The sequence below is a fragment of the Rutidosis leptorrhynchoides genome, chromosome 6, assembly GCF_046630445.1.
Source record: "Rutidosis leptorrhynchoides isolate AG116_Rl617_1_P2 chromosome 6, CSIRO_AGI_Rlap_v1, whole genome shotgun sequence".
NCBI lineage: Eukaryota > Viridiplantae > Streptophyta > Magnoliopsida > Asterales > Asteraceae > Rutidosis > Rutidosis leptorrhynchoides.
The window spans coordinates 147,277,567-147,286,917 of NC_092338.1; positions in this window are offsets into that span (position 1 = coordinate 147,277,567).

A 9,351-nucleotide genomic window follows, 5' to 3' on the forward strand; every position below is an offset into this window, starting at 1 on the left:
CGGTTTCCATTATCATGTCACCAACGTTTGTTACTGTGTATCACAGAATGGAAGAGAGCTGCAACAGCGGTTTTTCAAACTAAATAGAAATGTAAAAAGGAGAGAGAGAGAGAGAGAGAGAGAGAGACTTGGTGGTGACTACGGTTTTACAGGAAAAAAAATATATAGTAACGTGGTGTAGTTGACGGTTTATCAAGATGGTTATAGGTGAAAATGGAAAGTCCGGTGACGGAGGTGAGTGGTGGTGATTGATCAAGTGGGTTTACTCCGGTGGTGATTGTATAAGTTGGATCGAACAAGAACAGAAATGATGGGGTGGTGATGGATCATGATCATATTTAAGAGAGAAAATTCAAGGTGGTTTACGGTGGTTGTCGTGGTGAAATGGTGGCGGTGGTGTATGCCGGAGTGGTGCTCCGGTGATGGTTATGGTGGCAGGCGAGATTGGTCATCAAGCTTGGTGTAATCCATCTCAAACTCTCGATGTATATATATAAATAATAGGTAATATATAATAATAATAATATTAAAGATAATAATAATAATAATAATAATAATAATAATAATAATAATAATAATAATAATAATAATAAGATAATTATAATATAATAATAATAATTAGGAATCATTGAATTTAAAAGTAGGTACAGTTAAGCAGCCAGAAGATTTGTCATTTTATCGCATCACAGAGTGTTATATCGTGTCCATTTGCTAAACAGTAAAAATATAAAAGTGTTCCTAAAAATTCTAAATTTTTAATTTAAGTCTATTTATTTATTCTGGTCATTACCTGTTTGAAACCTGATCAAAAAGGTTCGTTAATTATTTATTTTCTGTTCCAAATGATATGTACGGAGTACTAAAATTTGATCTATAAAGGTAAAAATATTTTTTATCAAATCTAAAATCTTCGTAATCGATTTACAGTTCAATTTTTATTTTAAATCTTCATAAACTCGTATTAGATCTATATGAACACTAGTGAAACGCCAACCGAGTATTACAATCGTTCACTATTTACGCTCAAAATCATTTATTTTTAATATATTTTCTTTCTATATAGAAACGGTTTTAAATAGCAAGTTTAACTACTAAAATAAATATGTTATATATTTTTATTAAACCTTTAGGTTTATTATAATTTTATATATTTACTAGTAATATTTATATACATAATTATATATATATATATATATATATATATATATATATATATATATATATATATACATATTTAAATATATATGTATCTATTTACATTTAATCGTTCGTGAATCGTCGAAAACAGTCAAAGGTTAAATGAACTTACGAAACAGTTCAAGATTTTTGAGACTCAGCCTAACAGACTTTGCTTATCGTGTCGATATCATATAAAGATTAAGTTTAAATTTGGTCGGAAATTTCTGGGTCGTCACAGTACCTACCCGTTAAAGAAATTTTATCCCGAAATTTGATCGAGGTCGTCATGGTTAACAATAAGAATGTTATTATGACGAATATAAGTTGATAAATATATTTTTATCATCATTGAGTAATATGGATAAAATAATTTGATTATGTGTAGAGTACGAGTGAAGTTATCGCAAAAGAGTGAAATGAGAAAATAAAGTTTTGTCATATCTTTAAACGTAGATACGGTTGATTTTCGGAATTTAAGGGATTTAGAGATATTCTTCGAAATCTATATAAGATTCGGTTCTTCGGTGAATAAGGAAATTATGATCCGCTTTAAATGCGATTATCTGTTTTGATTGCTCTGTCGGGTATTTCCATTATAAATTAAGCTCTTCCGTTCCATTATTCTCACCATTCTTATACTTTCTTTCTTAATTCATACATCCAAAAGATTGTGAAAATGCTTAATCCTGTTCTAATCATTGATATTTTTCTAATTATCATTTCTGTCATCCTTCTTTTCAATCTTCCATCAGAAAAATCTGTTTATTTCTACTATTACCTTGGGGTGATACTATTCTTAATTCTACCATGTCTTTATATTGCTATTCGTACTAATATCCACGGTTTGTAACCTCCGTGTTGTTATTGGGCTTTATATTTTCTCTTATATTTTGGAGCTCTCTGTCTTTTTATTCTCTACTAGACCTCTAGTAAAGCGAGTAATGGTCCAGAATTCGTAAGTATGGCGTTTCGAATGAACTTAATGTTCTAAACAAGAAAGAACGTAATAGCACGATTTGATTTGTCAAATTATCAGAATCACTGAGAATAGAACTATCAAGAATATACTTTCTTGATATGTTTAGAAGTTAAGCAGAATGAAAGAGTTATGTAACATGGCACATGATGACGTTATGATCTGTGAATCATCACGTTCCATTAGAAACTCAGCATGACTTACTGTAATATAATCACGTTGATCAAGTATCATTATATTATACTAATTCATGCATCAATTTCTTTACATTTCTCCAGAATTCATTCATAAATTAAACTTAGATTTTACAGAAGTTTCCAATATAATGAAACACAAGAAGCACGAAGAGGTATATAATTTCGGACGAGAATATTTATGAAAATATCCTCAGAAATATCGAAGATATTTATGATGATATTTTGGAATTTCCAAGTTCGAAGGTTGATGAAGAAAAATTTTCCGCAAGATTTTAACATGACTTCGGAGCAAGATATTCTCTAAAGATTTCAACGGATCCAGAATTACCTGGATTCTTTGAATATAGGGTATGGTCCTTGTATTTGTCCTTGGTCTAACGACCTGTCCTAATCCATCCGGACGAAGTCCATATCGATTATAAATGATTCATAATAGTTGATTACATCGCGTGGTACTTGACCTCTATATGATACATTTTACAAACATTGCATTTGTTTTTAAAAGACAAACTTGCTTAACATCGAAAGTTGACGGCATGCATATCATTTCATAATATATCCAACTATAATTGACTTAATAATAATAATCTTGATTAACTCAATGACTCGAATGCAACGTCTTTTGAAATATGTCATGAATGACTCCAAGTAATATCCTTAAATTGAGCAAATGCACAGCGGAAGATTTCTTTCATACCTGAGAATAAACACGCTTTAAAGTGTCAACCAAAAGGTTGGTGAGTTCATTAGTTTAACGTAAATAATCATTTCCATCATTTTAATAGACCACAAGATTTTCATTTTCAGATCTCATAAATATACGTCTCATGCATAGAGACAAAAATATCATTCATATGGTGAACACCTGGTAACCGACATTAACAAGATGCATATAAGAATATCCCCTATCATTCCGGGAAATCCTTCGGACATGATATAAAACAACATCGAAGTACTAAAGCATCTGGTACTTTGGATGGGGTTCGTCGGGCCCATAGATCTATCTTTAGGATTCGCGTCAATTAGTAGTTCGGTTTACTAATTCTTAGGTTACCAAGCAAAAAGGGCATATTCGGCTTCGATCATTCAACCATATAATGTAGTTTCGATTACTTGTGTCTATTTCATAAAACAATTATAAAAATTTCGCATGTATTCTCAGCCCAAAAATGTAAAGGGTAAAAAGGCAAATGAAACTCACAATAGAATATTTTGTAGTAAAAATATTCATACGACAATACTAAACAATGCAGGGTTGGCCTCGGATTCACGAACCTGTATCAATACTATATATGTTAACATATATAATTGTAATTGAACAGATTTATATATTATTATTAATGATATATTCATTATATTAAATAATTTATAGGTGTCATTAATAATTTAATAAAATATATATATTTTATATACCTTAGAAAATTAATTAGTAAGAATATGAATATAGTTATGTTACATGTATTAAATGTAGTTATTTATAGATAAAAATATTTGTTTGTTATTGTAATAATAATATAGTAATGATAGTAATAATGAGTTTAATAAATTTATTTAATTTGTAACTTAATTGTTTCTATAATAGTATTTGTATCTATAATCATAATAATAATAAGAATGTTACTAATATTGGAATTGAAAATAATTATTTTGAATATAACACTTAATACTTAATAATAATAATTTTAACAATTTTATTACTAATAATAATATTAACAATAATACTTATGTTTATAATAATAATTCCAATATTTATAAAATAATACAAATACTATTATTAATGAAAATAATAATAAATTTTATTATCTTTATAATAACAATAATAATCATAATCATAATAATGATAATAATACTAAAATGATAACATAAATAATAATAATAATAATAATATTAATAATACATATAATAATTAATGATAATAACAATAATATTAATACCTAAGGATAATACTAAAGTGATAATAATATTCATGATACATATATTAATACCAATGCTAACAATAATTATAATACTTATAAATGTAATTATGATAATAAAAATTATAATACAAATAATAAACTTAATAACAATAACAATATTAATAATATAACAATATTAATAATAATAATAATATCAATAATAATAATAATAAAGATAACTACCTTATAAAAGGAGCTCTAAAAAAAACAATGCCCTAGTCCGGGATCGAACTCGAGACCTCTCGGTTACACAAAACACCCAAGACCACCCATCCGTTTCCTTCTTTCTGAAATTAAACCCAGACCAAAACTATATAACCCGTTCGTGAACAGTTCTTCTTCTTTATGGAAATTTAATCGACCAAAACCAATTTCCATTCAACACAACAGAGGTTTTAAGACTTCAAATAATTAAACACAGTCCATATCAATTGTTTGTATATTTAGAAAACGAAAAAAAATTTAATTAAAACTGCTACTGCAGTCACGACTAAAAAAGAAAATATGAAAACTTGATTTTGAATTAGAGAAAGTTATAGATAATATTTATAACATGAATTGTGTTTCAATTTACTCCTAGAAACTTTCTTAAACATCAATTGAATCAGAAACATCAATACGCTTACGAATTTTACGAAGAACAAAATGTTTGACTTTTTGAAAATAAAGTTTGACCCTTAAATTCGATCTCAATAGATGAAATTGGAGTGTGAAACTTTACAGAAAGTTCAAATATAATAATCCTAACACAATTGCATTACTAGTTTTTGACATATGATTCGAATTCGAGGTTTGACAGAAAAGTTGTAAGAACAGAGCAGTTCGACAGTTTTTCTAAAATTTTGAATGATTTTTCATCCATTGAAGGGAATACGTTATACTGAATGATTGAAGTTGCTTTATAAACGATTTTTAAACTAATTACAAGGACAATCAATTTAAATTTGTAGGGTTATTACGTCTGACAGAGTATCAATTAAGAACAGAAAAAGATGAAGAAAAAAATAAAATTAGATACCATCGTACAACTGAATTTGGAATTGTTTAAGATTTGAAATCGACAGATATATAATTTAGTTCTGACAGATTAAACAGAATGAAAGTGATTTGAAAATATAATACGTATCCCTCAATTTTCTGTACGTATAAATTCGTATATATATTTATATATTATATATCTGTATCTATTTTTATATAAGAATATGATTATACATGTATTATATAATCTGATTATATCTGTATATATATATATATATATATATATGTAGTTATATATATATATGTAGTTATATATAATTTAAATCTAATTACTATTAATAATTATCAATGTTAATAATATTATTAACAATTATATTAATAAAGATACCAATGTTAATAATAATAAATGATAATAATAAAATAATAATAATAATCTCATTACTAAATATAATAAATCATATACTTAAAATAAAAATACAATTAATAATTTTAATAACACTGATATAATAATAATAATAATTATAATAGTGCTAATGATAATAATCATATTCGTAATATCAATACTTTAACAACAAAATTCATATCTATTGATTATATATTCATTTTTAAATTAGTATTAATACTAATAATTTCATAATAGTTTGTACATAACAATTTTTCATATTTGTATCATAATTGTATTAATATTGATATTTATTTTGATAATAATAATGAAAGTAATTATAACAATTATATATATATATATATATATATATATATACATATATATTTTTACTTATGTAATATTCAATAATCATAATAACACTTACAATAATAATGTAATAAGTTACATGTAACAACTTTTTATATAATTTTGATAATATTAACATTATAGATATTAATATTTAATATTAACATTAGTAATAATAATGAAAGTAATGATAATAATATTGATATTTTTTTTTATATTCTAACTTGTAATAAATAATATTTTAACTTTACATTTCATTACTTATGTACTACTTATTCTATAAAATAACATATTTGAATATTTAATATTTTTATATATTTTATTTATATATATTACAACATACATATTATATTAATTTAACTTAATATATTAACTTATATATATATATATATATATATATATTTATTTATTTATTTATTTACAAACAACTGTTCGTGAATCGTCGGTAATGGTCAAAAGGGCAAATGCATTCATGTAACTGTTCCAAAATTTTCGAGACTCAACATTACAGATTTTGCTTATCTTGTCAGAAACATATAAAGATTAAAGTTTAAATTTGATCAGAAATTTCCGGGTCATCACACTTGGTCTCCTTCGTGGTTAGCTCAATCCGTTTTCCAGTTCCAACATTTCTGAGCTTTTCCAACATACTATTCTTTATCATCAAACTTCTGATGATTAAGGTCATTTACGGTTGTCTACGGTTTCTGCTGCTTCATTCAGCTTTTTCAACATTCAGAGTATTGATTTTGATTTGCAGACTGGGTGCTTTTCAGAATTTCAAAATGAAAGATCATAATTCTAAGAGATACATGTTATACATATAACTGTTGATGTAGATATGCTATGAGTTTTCAAAGTACTGATTGCTGATTCCCGATAATTGGTATGTCAGTTCTCGTTACAAGATGCGGATGAGTATATGATAGTCTTTCAATGAATAAATATAATAATTTATCCGAAGAGATTTAAGCCAAGAAGCAACGAGGTTGCTGGTACGTCTGCTGGTAATATGGTGGAATATAAAAGGTTCCCTGGTAACAATAAAAGAGCACGCATATATATCAAGGTTATAATAAGGTTGTTTCGAAAGAAAAGTCGAAGTTGACTTGTTGGAGCTGTGACAAAATTTGCTACTTTAAAAGGGATTACCAAGTTATTTTGGGTAATAATAACACTAAGGAATTAGCACAACTACGTGTTAAACGTTTACTCAGTTGCCGAGAGTTTCTCAGGTGCATAACTATATGCATAAATCTTTCCTTCCGTAGATGAAGTGTGGTTGATTCATCCTATCGATTGAGGTGTTTTCAAGAATCATGAAAGGTTTGAACGCAGATTGTAATCGTCAAGATACAAATGAGGTTTAAGATGAAATCAAGTGGCAAACTTGAAGAATTGTTTAGTTTCATATGTTATAATCAATATTTTAATTCATTTTAATTGTCCAATGTCGGCAGTTCACAATTAGTAATTCAATAATTCATATATAGTTTAATATATAATATTCGAATTAATTAATACGTATTCGTGACCCATTGTATACATGTCTCAGACTCGATCACAACTCAAAGTATATATATTATTGTAGAATCAACCTCAACCCTGTATAGCTAACTCGATCATTACTGCATATAGAGTGTCTATGGTTATTCCAAATAATATATATAGATGCGTCGATATGATATGTCAAAACCTTGTATACATGTCCTGATATTTAAAGTGTGTAAAATAAATAACAGAAATTAAATGACGATAAATAAAATTGCGATAAATAAATTGCGATAATTAAATTGCGATAAATAAAATGTAATACGGAATTAACAGTTAGCTAGGAACAGTTAGCTAGGATTTTGTTAGCGTGGATTCTTAACAAAATTTCTCATAGTTAATTTATTTGTTTCTAACAAATTTTATTTTGTCCAATGTTTTCTTCATTATGCCACTTGTTGGATTTTGATAATTCAAAATCCAAATATGAAATTGAATGAAAATGGTTATTTTGTGGTGAACGGATTCGTATATCTTGTGGATGTAAGTAGGATAGCAAATGACTGTTGAATCAGATTGGAAGAATGTACTGTGTAACTTATTAATGTGAAACCTAAATATTCCTCGGGTATTACCTACCCGTTAAAATATTTTCACCATTAACAATTTGTACAAAAGAATTTTTAATTACAATCTTTATGAAAATATACTTATATATATATTTTCTTTACATGTAATCATGGATTTAATGAGTTAATATAATATTAATCTCATTTGATTTACCGTTAGAACTAGAATACATAATCTCTAAAACATTTGAGATTACATAATCGTCATGTCGGACGAAGATAAATGATGTAGAACGCCATGTAGAACGATGATGATACTCGAGGTATAGAATGAGATGTTGAGGCATGGATTGTTGATGGTACTGGTGTTGTTTATTGATGGTACTGTTGGTGCCGGTGATGTTGCTGAAGCTGGTAAATTTTGCACCATATTCTCCAAATTGATTTACTCGAGCGTGAAGTTCGTTGACTTCTTCTATTTTTCTGGGATGATTGTCGGTCGGAAGGAGCGGATGAATAAGGTTTAGAATTTTAGATAGAATATAATCGTGGCGAGATATTTGGAAAATAAGGGTGAAAATGGTGTTTCGGACTGGTTCGCCGGTAAGTGCTTCAGGTTCTTTGCCAAGAAGGGCAATGTGGTGGATGGGAGGTATCATCTTCTTCTCGTTTCCATTGGTTAAGTCGACTACGAACTCATCCTTAATTCATCCAGAATTGATGATGGCTGATTGGTTGATTCATTCCGGTGACGCTGCTTTCGGAGCTTAGCTGAACATCCATGTCGGATTAGCTGTCGGAATTCGAGGGACTTGAACTAGTTGAAGAATCCATCTCATACGATCAGATGGAGGATTTCTGATATGAATTAGATTATAGGATGTAGATTAGTATCCTGCAATACATAATTTGCATATGCATATATAATACTAAAATCCCATAAGTTACGGAGGAATCTACGGAATATATCAGGCAAAGTTTATAGTAATAGATACGCTAAGATATGAATTTTGTCTATACACTATTCATGCAATCAATGCAGTAAGATGTGTCTAGACTAAGAATGATAAGCAGGTAATTTTCAACAAAAATGATAAGCAAAACTTTTGACATGTAGACACGCTCAAAGTCCAGACTCACTAATGCATCCTAACGACTATTAGTTAGACACACTAATGCAAGACCTGGTTCGCTAAGACCACCGCTCTGATACCACATGAAGCGACCCGTCCTAATCTATAAGGATGAATACAATAACATATGATTACATCGCGAG